Genomic DNA, 15,667 nt, shown 5'->3' with positions numbered 1-15,667 from the left:
TATCTACATATTAATTTAAAGGATGGGGTGTGAGGAAGAAAGAGTTTGACAATATGCCTCAGTATCATACTGCTGAAGTAAAAAGGAACAAGTTTATAGTAAGATTGACATAGCTTGAGTTCCCCAGAACGTCCATGCAAATGCCAAAGTCACAGATTCTTGAAAAGATGGAAGAGTAGAAGCCTACTGTACATATTTGTGTGTGTGTTTATGTGTGTGTGTGAGAGAAAAATTTTATGTAAAAAGAGCAAACAAACTGATGGTTAGAGAAAACTTTATTTTTAAATTATTTGAAATATTCCTTCCAAAATATATCTGGCTATATTTTTTTAAACATGGAAAGCCCTAGATAATCTTGCAAATTCTTCTGAAAAAAAAATAACTGAGTGACAATATTGTATTATTATTGGTAATTTTATGCTTTAAAAGATTGCCATTCAAAATCACCAGTCCTTACAATATCTAACAAATATTTGACTAGGCTAGATATTTACAATATTTTAAAGGATTTTTGGATCATGAAATTGATGAAGTTCCAGAATTGAATTTGCAAGGTTTTTTTTTTTCAAAAGCTAGCTGGGGTAGGAAATAGCTGCTTCTAAATTCTCTATGGAGATTATGTTTATTATTATTATTTACTTTATTCATTAAACTTGAAACTCAGTCAACTCAACATTCAAAAATGCATCACAAATACCATTGACTGGTGCTAATGGTTGATACGGGTTGCTGCCAGCATCCTAGGTATCAACCAAGTACATCATCATCATCATCATAATCATTATTATTATTATTATTATTATTATTATTATTATTATTATTATTATTATTTACTTTATTCATTAAACATGAAACTCAGTCAACTCAACATTCAAAAATGCATCACAAATACCATTGACTGGTGCTAATGGTTGATACAGGTTGCTGCCAGCATCCTAGGTATCAATCAAGTATCTTCTTAAGATGTATGATGTTCCAAATAGCACAGTTTTTTGCAGTTCCGCTGGTGTTATTGCAGGAAGCTGCAATTTGCTGATGTATGTTATAAAATTCTTGGACATGGTACCAAGTGCCCTGATGACAATGGTATCATTGTTACAAGTTTCATCCATAGCCATGTAGTTTTGATGGCCAGGTTGCAATATTTCATGATTTTTTTCAAGTTCTTTTTCTTCGACTCTGGCATCTCCTGGTACCGTGATGTTAATAAATTGTACATTTCAGTTTTCGACAACTGTGATATCTGGCAGTGTTCCAAGTGACAATCCGTCTGTATTCGAAAGTCCCACAAGATCTTCACCTTCTCATTTTCTATAACTTTTTCCACTTTATATTCCCATGACTTTTTGGATACAGGAAAGTCATATTTTTTACATAATGACCAGTGGACTAATTTAGCAACTTGGTCATGTCTAGCTTTGTAATCAGTTTGTGCGATTTTGCTGCATTCACATATTAAATGTGAAACAGTTTCAACTTTGTTGTTGCAAAGTCGACAGTTTGGATTGTCGGTGGATTTTTGTATCTTTGCTTTCATGGCATTAGTTTGTAGTGCTTGTTCTTGAGCAGTGAGTATTAAACCTTCCATTTCTTTCTTGATGGTTCCCATCTTAAACCATGCCCATGTAAAGTTTTCATCACATTTTCCTTCAATGTTTTTCAGGTGCTGTCCATGCAAAGCTTTGGTTTTCCATTTATTTAATCTGTTATCCAGCTGTTTTTCCTTTGTTTCTGTTGTTTTTATAATGTTCTCCGTTTTCACAGCCTGCAGCAATTTTTCTGTACTTTGGTTCACATAATCATTCAAACTTCATTTTTCTTCTTCTACAGTTTGATGGATTTGCAATAATCCTCTGCCCCCTATTTTTCTTGGCAGGTACAACCTGTCGATGTCACTTCGTGAATGTAAAGCGTGGTACATATTCAAAAGTTTGTGTGTTTTCCGGTTCAAATTTTCCAGTTCAGCCAAAGTCCAGTTGATAATTCCAGCTGAGTAGGGTATCACTGGAACTGCCCACTTATTAATGGGTTTTTGTTGTTGTTGTTGTTGTTTTGATTTATATGCTGCCCTTCTCCGGAGACTCAGGGTGGCTTACAATGCGTTAAGCAATAGCCTTCATACTTTTGTATATTTATACAAAGTCAGCTTATTGCTTATTCCAGCATTCAGCTTTGATTTTAATATTTTGCGGACCCTCCTGATGTATTCCTTTTGCGTTGACTCTTTGACTTTTCCATTCAAGATGTTATCTGTTTCCAATATGCCTAGGTATTTGTAACCATCATCCTTTGCTAATGCTTTTACTATGTTTCCATTTCCCAGTTCTATTCCTTCTATTTTTTCCATCTTTCCTTGCTTCATGGATAATATAGCACATTTTTCAAGTCCAAAGTTCATTTTGATGTTACTGCTGAACAGTTGAACTGTGTTGAGTATTGATTTAAGTTCAGTGGGCCTTTTTGCATACATTTTTAAGTCATCCATGTATAGTAACATCTTGCCATGTTGGCTTGAGATTTGGTATCCCAGTTTTGTGTTTTGTAGGATTATTGTCAATGGAATTAATGTGATGTTGAACAGTAGTGGTGAAAGTGAGTCCCCCTGGAAGATTCCTCATCTAATGTTGACTTCACCAATGTTTTCCCCATTTGTTGTTGGAACTGTTTTCCATTTTTGCATATTTGCTTTCAAAAATGTACAAATATTTTTGCTGATTCCAAAGTTTTCCAGACAGGTGTTAATCCAGCTGTGGGGTAATGAGTCAAATGCCTTCTTGTAATCAATCCATGTCATATTTAAATTCATTTTTCTTCATTTTGCATTTTTATTTTTTTATATTTTATTATTATTATTATTGTTATTATTGTTATTATTGTTATTATTGTTATTATTGTTATTATTATTATTATTATTATCCAGGTTCTTAAACAATAAGTATAATAGGATGAGATTTCCAAAACAATTTGAGACTGCAAAGTGCTTAATGTTTTGAAGTGCTGAGGATGAAAATCCATCTAAGGGACTATATTTTGGCTACTCATGTTAAATAGGTCCTGGGTGCAGACAATTGAGCTCAGGGCACAAATCTCCTTCTAAAGGTGCTATTTTGTTGAAGCCAATTATCATTCAAGGTACTGGATTTTTATGTGGAGGGAATCCAAATGAACTGCAATTAGTTTCTTTTGCAATATTTCAAGTACTTATTGGTTGAGATAGTACAGAAAATGGTAGCATCAGCTCTTTCATGTTATATTTTAATTGATGTTGATAGAAATTGCCAAGACACTATATTCCCCTGAAACTAAGATCTTTATTAGTGAATGTGTTCACTAGAAAACTGTATTTGTTTTCAAAGAGCCTTGATAGTACAGGGGTTTAGTGCACCCTGTAATTAACACAGCTGCCTGCAATTTCTGCTGGTTTGAATCTCTCCAAGGCTCAAGGTTGACTCAGCCTTCCATCCTTTCTAAGGTAGGTGAAATGAGGACCCAGTTTGTGGGGGCAATAAGGTGACTTTGTATAAAACATACAAAAGAATGAAGGCTATTGCTTAACGCATTGTAAGCCGCCCTGAGTCTCCGGAGAAGGGCGGCATATAAATCAAATTAAAAAAAAAAAAAACACAGGTGGTTAAATGTATATTTTATTTTATCTTGGGCTTGTCTTTAGATTTTTGACAGGTCCTAAGGAAAAACTCTCTATGTCAGAAAATTACTGTGAGAGGGTGTTGAAGCTTTTGATGTTATTAGTTTAGAGGGGTTTTAGAGAAAAAAAATAGGTTTCAGACATTCTGATCCATTAGGAGACAATGTTTGCAGGGGAAGACTGTGATCTTCAATTATTTTGGCTTTACTTTTGTCCTCAAGTATAGGAGAACGTTCTCATACATCCTCATCACACTGATACCCACTGCAAGTTACAATCCCAATCCTACCTTTTGTGTGTGTGCGTGCGTGCGCGCTGAGTTATTGGCACCTTGATGCACTGAGAAGATTCAATAGCTCTTGACTCAAGAGTAATACTGGTAAAAATATCACCTGTGTCCCCTTTTAGTAAAGTAGAAAGAGGAGGGAATGCCAGGAATGATAACAAATGAGTAGTGCAGACATGAGGGACTCCATCCCACTTAGGAGGAGGAATTCCAAAATCAAACTCAGAAGACAGTGGTAAATCATTTCTATATTGTACCCTAGTAAACAAGATGTACCTGTAAAAGCAACTTTGGGTACCAGATAATGAAACTCTCAAATTTAAAGGCACATCTCTAATTACTGGAGAAGACTGTCAACATTCCATGAGTAGATCCTGCAGATAACATGGCCAGGAAAAAAAAGCCTTAAAGAATTTGATCATGCCAATATCAATTGGCATTGATAATGCCTATATTGAAAGAGGAGTGCCTCACTTTCAAGGAGATGCACAAGAGGACATGAAATGTTAAGAACATTTGGAACTGTTAAACCAATCGTGAAATATAGCAAATTGGAATTATCATAAAGAAGTAAGCTCACATTGATCAGAGTATGCTACTTTACCTCAGATGATTGCATTCTATACTTCAGGACATAATTCCATGCAAAAGATTGGAGTAATAATGATCACTGAAGAAGAACATGGTGAAGAATGTATTTTTCTATAACAAAATAAATGGCAGGGTTATCTCTGTTAGAATTTGCAGGCAACCAAGAAATCACTATTTGTAATGAAATGTGAGAATGACCTTGGAAGCAATAGGCAAGGGAATGGCCAGATAAAAAGCTACTTAGCCCAGAGTAAGAATGTGATAGAGCAAGCAGCTCAGAAGGGACCATCCCTAGTTTATTGAGGTCTAAAGGGATGGGGGAAGAAATGTTCTTGACTTGCAATATTGATGTCAGACTTGTGAGGTAAACCAAGCAGGAAGAACAGCTAGACCAGCTAATTTTATTTATCATAAAGTTACATTAAAAGAATCTTGCAACTCTGAAAGTACATTTTCCCCTGGTATGCAAGTAATACAATATTGGGTGATGTACTAGGTATTAGATGGGATAATATGAAGTTTATATAAGATATCAGAGAAGAAATGGTTCATATCACTACACCTCCTCACCAATATTATGCATCAACACTATCATCAAACAACCATAAGTAAAGTATGTGAGTTTCTGTTTGCTGATCACTTTTTATAGGAGCAGTCAGTTTGCATTTGGTCCTATGCTGACTGATTGGTCTTATTGCAATCCTTGATTGACTTAGTAAGATAGATAGATAGAATTCTTTATTGGCCAAGTGTGATTGGACACACAAGGAATTTGTCTTGGTGCATACACTCTCAGTGTACATAAAAGAAAAGATACATTCATCAAAAATCATAAGGTACAACACTTAATGATAGTCATCGGGAAACAGTCAATATAAATTGTAAGGATATAAGTAACAAGGTTACAGTCATACAGTCATAAGGAAGAGATGGGTGATAGGAACAATGAGAAGATTAATAGTAATGCAGACTTAATAACTAGTTTGACAGTGTAAGGGAATTATTTGTTTAGCAGAGTGAGGGCGTTCGGGAAAAAACTGTTCTTGTGTCTTGTTGTTCTGGTGCGCAGTGCTCACTTTTGAGGGTAGGAGTTGAAACAGTTTATGTCTAGGATGTGAGGGGTCTATAAATATTTTCATAGCCCTCTTAACTGTCTCTAAAACCATAATTTGAAGACATTTCTTGCAATTTACCATAAAAATTGCCTTTGGACTCTGTATTTCTTCTGCCTACTGTCTGATAATCTTGTGCTGACCTGTACCTGCTGTCCTAGACTTAAATTATTTATCACAGCCTTATTTCTGTAATGAACAGATGTATAGTTCTTCACAGGAAGAATAAGTTGATTACTGCCAAGTCATCTCTCTTGGGATGTTTTGGACAGGCAACTCCAGGTGTCAAATTAAATCACACCAGCAGTGAAATGCAGTTACCTTCGCTACCGGTTCAGAAATGTGAACGCATGGTCCTCTTCTGTGCATGTGCAGAGGGTCAAAAATGGGATGTAATGATGTTCTGGTGGGTGGGCGGAAAAAAAAATTAAGCCAAGAGAAATAAGGGTAGTCTAGAAACTTCAGCCTAATCTTAACAGGGAAGCTGTTGTGGTCTAACTAGCACGAGAAAGGGGACCATCCGTAATCTTTTCAGACTTCCTGTCTGCAGAGTTCCTGCCTGCAATTTATATCATTTCAATAAGTTTTGGCCTGTTTGCTGGCCAAACCTAAAATAAGTGGGTTTTATTGTCATGAAGCATAAAAGAGCCTACTGGCCTATTAGGCGGTAGGGCAGAGGTCCAGCTAGATAACAGACTAAACAAAAACTGATTATATTGAATAAAGTTGAGAAAAACAAGAAAAGGGGTACCAGGGAGATAAATGGACAGATAGGATCAAAAGGATCACTGGAATTTTCTTTGAAGATTTCTAAATTATTTCTAAAGACCTGGTTTAATGGTATTCGGGTAACCAATTGATTAATAAACCAGTACTAAAATTCCTCATATCAAACTTTCTGCTTTATCCAATACAATTCATTCATGTGGAAAGTTTATAAAACTGACAATATTGGCTCTTGCCATCTTTTTTGAATATGAAATCTTTCTTTGCCCAAATACCAGATGGGCACTGGCACCTGAGCCTTCAATATATAGAATGTATAGAGACAATATGCATTTGGCGTTCATATCTAGGTCTCTTCAAACATATGCAGGTGTTCAAACTAATTTGCCTTTCTATAAATTCTTTTTTTTCTATCCCCAATGAATGCCGGATATAGGCATGGCTGAGGAAATGATAATCTAATATGTGAAACTGGCTCAAAATTCCCCTATAATTTTCGATATCTGTTAATCTGAGGGCATTGATTATCACCACATAAGATCCATTACCAAAGCTAAAAAGAGGGAAGCATTATGGTACTTCAAATCCAGACAATGTGGAAAGTCTCAGGTGGACACCCCCTACCTCATGAATATAAAAGAAGGAAGAGGGGAAACACAATAAGATTTGCAAGTCTTTAGTACTAAACTCAATATAAATAAAAATAGTGTTTAGGCTTCTCTTGGGGTCTATTTCTTGGTCTAGTTTGCCTCTTTAGGCTGACAGTTCTACTTTAAATCCAATTCCTGGGAAATCCTTTATCTTTCCTAACTTAATAATAAGACGTAGCAAGTGAAATAAACTTTTCTACATTATTATACCCTATGAAGCAAAGTACACAACTTTGATATGATCCAGTTGGACAGAAGACCTCTGTCCAATCTTTCTTATTTCATGCAGCCTTATATTGCATTCCATAATACGGCTGGTTCACAGAACGTATGTCTTTGGCTCTTTATTCTTAATCGGGTATTATTACTAACTTCCATAAATTTACCTTGCAATAAAAACCAGTGAAATAAAAATGGCTTTACACCTGGCTGCTAGTCTACAAAATAGCTAAACCAGCAAGTAGACATGATTTAGTAGGACAGGATTTACTATAGAAGAATGAGAAAGATGCGAGAAAGATATAAGTATTCTTTGCCAGTGGATTTTCTTCAGATGCCCAATCAGTTTAGAAATAGAGAGACCTGCATAGACAATGGTTAAAATGAATTTCAGATAATCCCAAAATGTGATCTCTTATGAAAATATATAGCCTGACAATTTTCAGACAAATATGCTATTATTGCAGCCAGGGAAGTGAAGAGCAATGAATTTTCAAGAGACTAAGATTCCATGTTTCACATGTGGCTGGATGTAGATGTGGGTGCTACTGGTATATTTCCTATCCTACTGCCTGGTGAGATACCTACCTAAACTTACTTGTCAGTTTAATATTGTGGATGGCCCTTGTGTTCTTGAGACTGGTGGTTCTAGAGGATTTCAGTCACCACATTCTTCCATGCAACAGCTTGTCACCCAGGAATTTGAAACACACCCTATAAAGTGCAATGACACACAAAAACTTCTTGGGATTTGGTGCAAAGCAGTCTGGGAGTAAAAGCTGCTTACTGATACATCAAGGTCACTGTAGCAGAATAATGCCTATACCTATGAGCTTAATTAGCTGCCAAAAAGTTTCTGAACACATTTTAAATTGCTGGTTATTATCTATGAAGCCCTAGATGATTTAGGGACACAGTAGCTCAGTGGCTAAGACTCTGAGGTGGTCGATCAAAAGGTCAGCAGTTCAGCGGTTCGAATCTCTAGTGCTGCATAACAGGGTGAGCTCCTGTTACTTGTCCCAGCTTTTGAACTGCCAACCTAGCAGTTCAAAAGCATGTAAAAAATGCAAGTAGAAAAATAGAGACCACCTTTGGTGGGAAGGTAACAGTGTTCCATGCGCCTTTGGCGTTGAGTCATGCCAGCCACATGACCATGGAGATGTCTTCAGACAGCTCTGGCTCTTTGGCTTTGAAATGGAGATGAGCACCACCCCCTAGAGTCAGGAACGACTAGCACATATGTGCAAGAGGAACCTCTACCTTTACCTTATATGATTTAGTTCTTGGATATTTGCAGGAATGTCTAGACAAAATTTGCATGCTCTGTTCATTCTAAGCAAGAAGAAATATAGAGAAGCATTATGAAAACAGGTTTTTTTTTTTAGTTGCCCTGCTCTTATGTACCACTTTCCCTTCCCCAAGATTTGGATGACTCCCTTCTTATTATCCTTCAGTAAAAAGTGAAGGCCATACTCTTCCTCTAAACCTTTGGAGCATAAGTAATTTGTTGTAATGACAGCTATAGATAGTGCTAAGTGAACATGTTTCATTCCATGATTGAATTTTAAATCAAGAGCAAGTAGTAAACAAAGTTTTAAAGTAACATGAAAGCAAAATCCAATTAAATCTTAGGGGGGAAATTTGTTAATGACAAATTCAAGTGACCAGAAATGGCTATGAGGAAGTACTGGGTTTCCTTGGAAGACAGGAAGAAGAGCCACAGACTAGACAACAGTCTGATAAGCAAAGCTTAAGAAGGATGATGAAAGCATCTCCAATGGGACCCTCCCTAGTTTATGGGACAGAAGAGTGAGGGACAGGAGGGGGACTTTCAGATTTACAAGATTCTGTTAGCATAACCTTATAAAGACAGAGCATGTTCTCTAGTCTGGATTACCTTCCAAGGTTCAAATCTCCTTCCCTAGAGATGGTTGAGCAGAGGCTGGATAAACATTAACTGGATATGCTTTAATTTGAATTATAGCACTGATTCAATGGCCTACATATTTTGATATACTCTCTTAGCCTTTGTGCTAAGATGAAATGTAACATCCTCTTCACTTCTGCAAGTCTTCATTGTTGGTTATTTAAGATGGAGATTCCCACCAAGTATCAGCTCTCTCTGAAGAAGGTAATAACAGCATTGGGCATTGTAAAGCAGCCATTAAACAGTAAGTATTTCTGGAAGTCAAAATGGTTACTCCCAGTTCTTCTTGGAGTGCTGGTATCACTATCACTACCACTAAACCCCAGGACATTTGCAAATTCGCCCTTGGTCCAAAGGCTGACAGAACTAGACTCAGATTTGCATCCAGTACATTAGTATTTATTTATTTATTTTATTTATTTTTATTAGATTTTTATACCGCCCTTCTCCCACTGGACTCAGGGCGGTGAACAGCCAAGAATAAAAACATCACATACAAAATTTAAAAAATTTTAAAAAAAAGAATTAAACAAATTTTGGCCCAATAAATTTAAAACACCCCAACTAAAATCAATTAACAATTAAAAATATCTAAAGGGGGCGGGGGTTAAGCCAACCCGGCTTGATGAAATAAAAAAGTTTTAAGGGTATGGCGAAAAGCACAGAGATCTGGGATCCTACGTATCTCCGGGAGCAGGTCGTTCCAGAGGACAGGTGCTGCCGCAGAGAAGGCTCTCCCCCTGGGGGTTGCCAGCCGACATTGTCTGGCCGACAGCACCCTGAGAAGTCCCTCTCTGTGGGAGCATATTGGCCAGTGGAAGGCTATCAATGGCAGAAGGCGGTCCTGTAAGTACCCAGCCCCTAAGCCATGGAGCGCTTTAAAGGTGGTAACCAACACCTTGAAGCGCACCCGGAAGACCACTGGGAGCCAGTGCAGCTCGCGCAGGAGGGGTGTCACATGGGAGCGCCCCATTGCTCCCATAATCCCCCTCGCAGCCGCATTCTGTACCAGTTGGAACCTCCGGGTGCTCCTCAAGGGGAGCCCCATGTAGAGAGCATTTCAGTAGTCCAGGCAGGAGGTGACGAGTGCCTGAGTGACCGTGTGTAAGGAGTCCCGATCCAGAAAGGGACGCAACTGGCGAATCAGGCGGACCTGATAAAAAGCCCCCTGGCCATGGCCATCATATGCTCTTCTAAAGACAGCTGTGCATCCAGGAGGACACCCAAGTTGCAAACCTTCTCCGTGGGGGCCAATAACTCACCCCCAATAGCCGGCGATGGCACCAGCTGACTATACCGGGACACCGGGAGCCACAGCCACTCGGTCTTGGAAGGGTTGAGCCTGAGCCTATTTCTCCCCATCCACACCCGCACGGCCTCTAGGCACCGGGACATCACTTCAAGGGCATCATTGGGATGGCCTGGGGTGGAGATGTACAGCTGAATATCATCAGCATACTGATGGAGCTCCACCCCAAAACCACAGATGATCTCACCCAGCGGCTTCACATAAATGTTGAACAGGAGGGGTGAGAGGACCGACCCCTGCGGCACCCCACAAACAAGGTGCCTCGGGGTCGACCTCTGCCCCCCTGCCAACACTGACTGCGACCGGTCAGAGAGATAGGAGGAGAACGACCATACAACACAGCATGATACCATTGTCGATGGTATCAAAAGCCGCTGAGAGGTCTAACAGGACTAGGATAGAGGAACAACCCCATCCTGAGCCCTCCAGAGATCATCTACCAATGTGACCAATGCCATTTCCATGCTGTGCCCAGGCCTGAAGCCCGACTGGAGCAGATCTAGATAGACAGCTTCATCCAGATACTGCGGAAGCTGTCACGCCACCACACTCTCAACAACCTTTGCCACAAAGCGAAGGTTGGAGACTGGACGGTAGTTAGCCAAAACAGCCGGATCCAGAGAGGGCTTCTTGAGGAGGGGCCTCACCACCGCCTCTTTCAAGGCAGAAGGCAAGACACCCTCACTCAAAGAAGCGTTAATAATTCCCTGGAGCCAGCCTTGCGTAACCTCCTGGGAGGCCAGCACCAACCAGGAGGGACATGGGTCCAATAAACATGTGGTCGCATTCAGCCGTCCCAGAATCCTGTCCACGTCCTCAGGAGCCACAGGGTCAAACTCCTCCCAAATAGCATTCTCAAGACCTGCCTCCATCATCCCGCCTAAGCCTACCCAGTCAGAGACCAAGCCTTCCTGAATTTGAGCAATTTTATCGTGCAGATACTGTACAAAATCTTCAGCCCGACCTTGCAAGGGATCCTCCCGCGCTCCCAGATGGAAAAGGGAGCGGGTCACCCTAAACAGGGCGGCTGGGCGATTATCTGCAGATGCGATAAGGGTGGAAAAATAATTACATTTTGCCGCCTTTATCGCCACTAGGTAGGTCTTAATGTGAGATCTCACCAGTAGTAGTAAACTCTTGTAAAATTTTCCTTTTATATAAATCTTTACAACATTAGAAGTCTAGATCTGGCATTTCTAACATTATTTTACATAATATGGATAACTTTTTTTTAATACAATTACTCTACTAAGAGCATTTAGGTTACTTTTATCTATTACATATGCCTATTAGTTGTGAATGGTTAGCTATGACTTTGAAAGGTTAGTGGCTGCTCATACTGATTATGGTATTGGCTGAACTTTTTCCATTCCTTCCTGTCCAATAATTCAAATCATGGGCCATATATCTATTGTCAGAACCCAATGGTTTAAGTCAATAGTTGCCATTAAGTACATTCTTTTTCCCTAAGCAACCAGAAAAGATTTTGTTTAGAGCTGCAAAAAGCCTACTTTCAGTGAAGGGAAAGGGAGGGAGCTGTCTTCTGCATTTTCTCATCAAAATTTTAAAATGTGCATGCAGTGTGGTCCCAAAACCTTTAGCCTCCACCTTCCTCAAGTAATCATTTTACTCACTACCAAAATATAAACAGATAACTCCATATAAATTCTGTCATTTTGTGGAGTCTCTGGGATTGCCAGACATTTAATATTACTAGGCTGAGCAATTTAGTTCCAGGTTGGCTGATCTATTAGCATCCACAAAAGCACTGTATTTTATTTTAGTTTTGCCCAACTATCTGATGTAGAAAAGCAGCAGAAAAGGAAAATAGCTTTCTTGAGAAAGTGGGGATGTTTCAAATCAAAATCAAAAGCAGTACTGGGAAAGTGTAAATAAATATTTTCTTGCAAAAAAAAATCTCAGCAAAATTCTTTCCTCTCCAAAACGATTGAGAGCTCTGAAGAGGAAAGATTGATAATCTGTATTGGATTTAAAGATGGGAAAGATCTTCCAGATATTCTGGATGGCACATTTTCTAAATCTCAATGACATAAGAGATGTTTTTGGATTCTGGTGGCTGTCAGGCATTAAGATTCAGGACTATCCATTAGGCTGCAAAATATTTAGTCAAGCTTGTAAAAGAATCTAGTCAGCTAAAGTTCAATGTTAAATTGGTGCCTGATAAGGGTCAATAGAATTCTGGAGGAGTTGAACTTGGACCATTAGTTGGAATGCAACAACACTAAACTGATGACACACTTAATCCTGCCCCTTAGCTCTGCCTGTTCTCCTACAATGACTGTCATCTAGATTACAGTACCAGATTACCCAGCTCTAAAAGAGAGGTTCCAAATTTCAGTGAGTGTTCAACTCTTCACTGAAATGTGTTCCCCCACTTTGTGGAATGACAAAACTCTAGTTATTATGGTCAAGAGCTTTCAATATTTCTAGTTTTAGAATCCTACAGAAACTGGGCACAGAAAGACAAGAGAATGCTAATGCCTGGAGTGAGGGAGTCCAGACCCTAGCAACAACTCATGATACTGAAGGATTGTGTTATAATCAGAAAGTATTTTTATAGTAAAATGCAAATGCTCCATTCTCTTAAAAAAGAAATAGACCTGCATTCAGAATCGAATCAGTAACAAGAAGAACAGAAGCAAATGTTTACAACTGCTAGCTATTTTTGCTTGTCATACCTGTGAAGTTCTTTCCATTTTCCATCTCTTTATTAATTGCTACAATATTTTCTAATTTTCATTTAATGTAAAGATAAAGGAGATTCTATTATGACAAGCCTGGTAGATTGGAAATGTATATTAGATGTATTTTGTGTAGCTATGCCATATGATTCAAAGGAGAAACCCAGGGCTCTAGACAATAAGATTTATTCTGTTGGAATAATTGAAATGACATGGTTATTTCAGAGTATAGTTAATACATTTTTTTTCTTTCAAATTCAAATTTTCCAATTAAAATTTATGCTTTGCTTTCTTTTACATGGGTTTTAACCTACTGCCAATCTTCAAATTGATAATCTATCAATTTGAGAGCTCTTTTTCTGTTTCCTCTTACTTCTTTCCATACTTAAAAATCAGTGGCTAATCTTCATACATTGCTTTTAATTATGTTTGTGCTCCAACTGATGTCAGTTATGCTCACAAGAAAGAGGGGGGAGTAATTAACAGTAATCAACGTTTATGTTATAGTTTCTAGACTGATTTATGGATTTAAGATATATGAATCACCTCACCCCTAATCCAATTTGAAAAGTTAAATGGGTTTGCAATACCAAACCAGTTTAAATTCAAAATAGTATTCCCACATGAAACATTAAAATGATTCAATTTGGGATGTTGATTTTATTTGGAAAATGGTACCCAAATTCCATCTCTTAAATTTGAATCATACTGACAAGTCGATTAGATGTAACTATGTGATGCAGTGACTCAATGCAATAGACTTCAAAGTGTGCCCCTGATTTGAAAGTTGTGGATGGAATAAGTAGTGCCAAACTTTACAATCAATCATAATTGCATCAATATTCATCCATACAGCTTAAGAGGTATTAGTCACAGTCCTGAAAGTCAAATTTCCAAAGAAAATTGAAAATGTTGCAAGTTCAGAGAGACAAAATAAATTTTGGAAGCCTGTGAACATGTGAAACTTTTTTTTTTCAGAATTTAATCTTGGCCATCATGTTGTTTATTGTAATGCTAGACCAGAGATGATCTGATGTAAATCATGACACTTCATTCATTCACTGGAGGTATATGAACACATCAGATGTCAGTTTATTCATGAGAGGGCAAGATGAATATGAATTGCATTTTTCATACTGTTTATTGGGTACAAGATGGCAGGTCAGTTGCAGTACGAAGTAGTCTTTTATCTATTTAAAGTAGAATTCATTAGTGTGAATTCTAAAGTAGACCAGTTTATTGTTGGTTGTAGACTTTATATAAAATCTTAGTTATATTTATAATGAAAGACTCACTTCATTGCTAATGACATCTTATCATGCCTTACAGTAATGAGGTCAAAACAAAGCAGATTTGTTTTATTATAATCTTATAGATACCTAAGACTAAGCCCCACTAAATACAATTATAGGTATGTTTAGGATGGACATACATATAGATAAAAATATGCCATTTTATGTACTGTTATGTAAATTACAGAGAAAGAGTAAAAATCCATGAATTTTAAGGAAATTATTTTTTTTTCATTGATTTATATGCCGCCCTTCTCCAGAGACTCAGGGCGCCTTATAATGCATTAAGCAGAAATTAAATTAATTTTAAGGGAAATTTAAGAGAAATTAAATTAATTTTAAGGAATTATATATCCCTTATAAAATTAAATTAAAGGAATGAGATAAAGCAAAAAAAGAAATATATGTAGTGTAGTTGCCATACACTATATATTTCTATATCTTTCAGTCCTTTGTAAACCATACTTGCTTCCAATAGTCTATTTACTTCATACATTGCCTCTTGTCTTTGAAACTTCTCAAATACTTTTGAGATTTCATGAATGAACAATTATGAATCTCTCAATTTTCCCCTTTTTATCTTCTATCCACCTATCCTTTCTATATTTGTTCTGCAGCTCAATCCACATTCATTCTCTCTGCAGAACAAAACTGTATCAACTAGATCTCTTTTATATTAGTCACTTATTTTTATGTTCAGTCATCTTAGTATCCAGTCCATATACAATCCTTGTTTTATCACACACATTTAAGTACCCTATTGCCTACTTGGTGTTGTTTCTCCATCTTCTGTAAACATTCTACAGAGTTATTTAAATTCATCTACTTGCTTTCCTTGTTCTCCATTTATGTTTGGCATCAAATCATTCACTCCATTTGCCTGTCAGTCACAAACCACTTGGTCTTTGTTATTTGAATATTCAGATCCATACTCTGTTACATCACATAATCAAACATTCAGTTGCTGGAATTCAGTCTTATCTGCATACACATGGATATGTATATTCATGCCCCAACCATTTATTGTGACCAAGCATTACACACACACACACACACACACTAGTCAAAACATTGAATAATTCAAATCTATTTATTTTATCATGCTGTTTTGCAATAAATATTCCTTCTCACTGTTCATACATTTCTCAGTGACCTGCTGAAGAGCAAAAACCTGGTCTACAAACTCCATACCAAACATAAAGCACTT

General features: G+C 37.6%; 1 long non-coding RNA gene across 2 annotated transcripts in view; it reads right to left on the bottom strand.

Annotated features, from left to right (window-relative positions):
- Nucleotides 1-15,390, bottom strand: part of LOC117656836 (uncharacterized) — a 67,424-nt gene extending 52,034 nt beyond the window's left edge. Inside the window, exons 1-3 of one of the 2 annotated variants that reach the window (XR_004589025.3) lie at nucleotides 15,229-15,390; nucleotides 7,819-7,944; nucleotides 4,537-4,634 (exon numbers count right to left, since the gene is read on the bottom strand). This is a non-coding gene — a long non-coding RNA (uncharacterized LOC117656836). The remainder of the gene's footprint in view (nucleotides 1-4,536; nucleotides 4,635-7,818; nucleotides 7,945-15,228) is intronic. The other variant, XR_015731947.1, reaches the window with a different exon arrangement.
- Nucleotides 15,391-15,667: the final 277 nt, after the last annotated feature.

The sequence above is a fragment of the Pantherophis guttatus genome, chromosome 2 (genome assembly GCF_059756535.1).
Source record: "Pantherophis guttatus breed Tessera chromosome 2, ASM5975653v1, whole genome shotgun sequence".
Classification (NCBI taxonomy): Eukaryota; Metazoa; Chordata; class Lepidosauria; order Squamata; family Colubridae; genus Pantherophis; species Pantherophis guttatus.
This window is presented reverse-complemented; position numbering and strand designations above follow the sequence as displayed.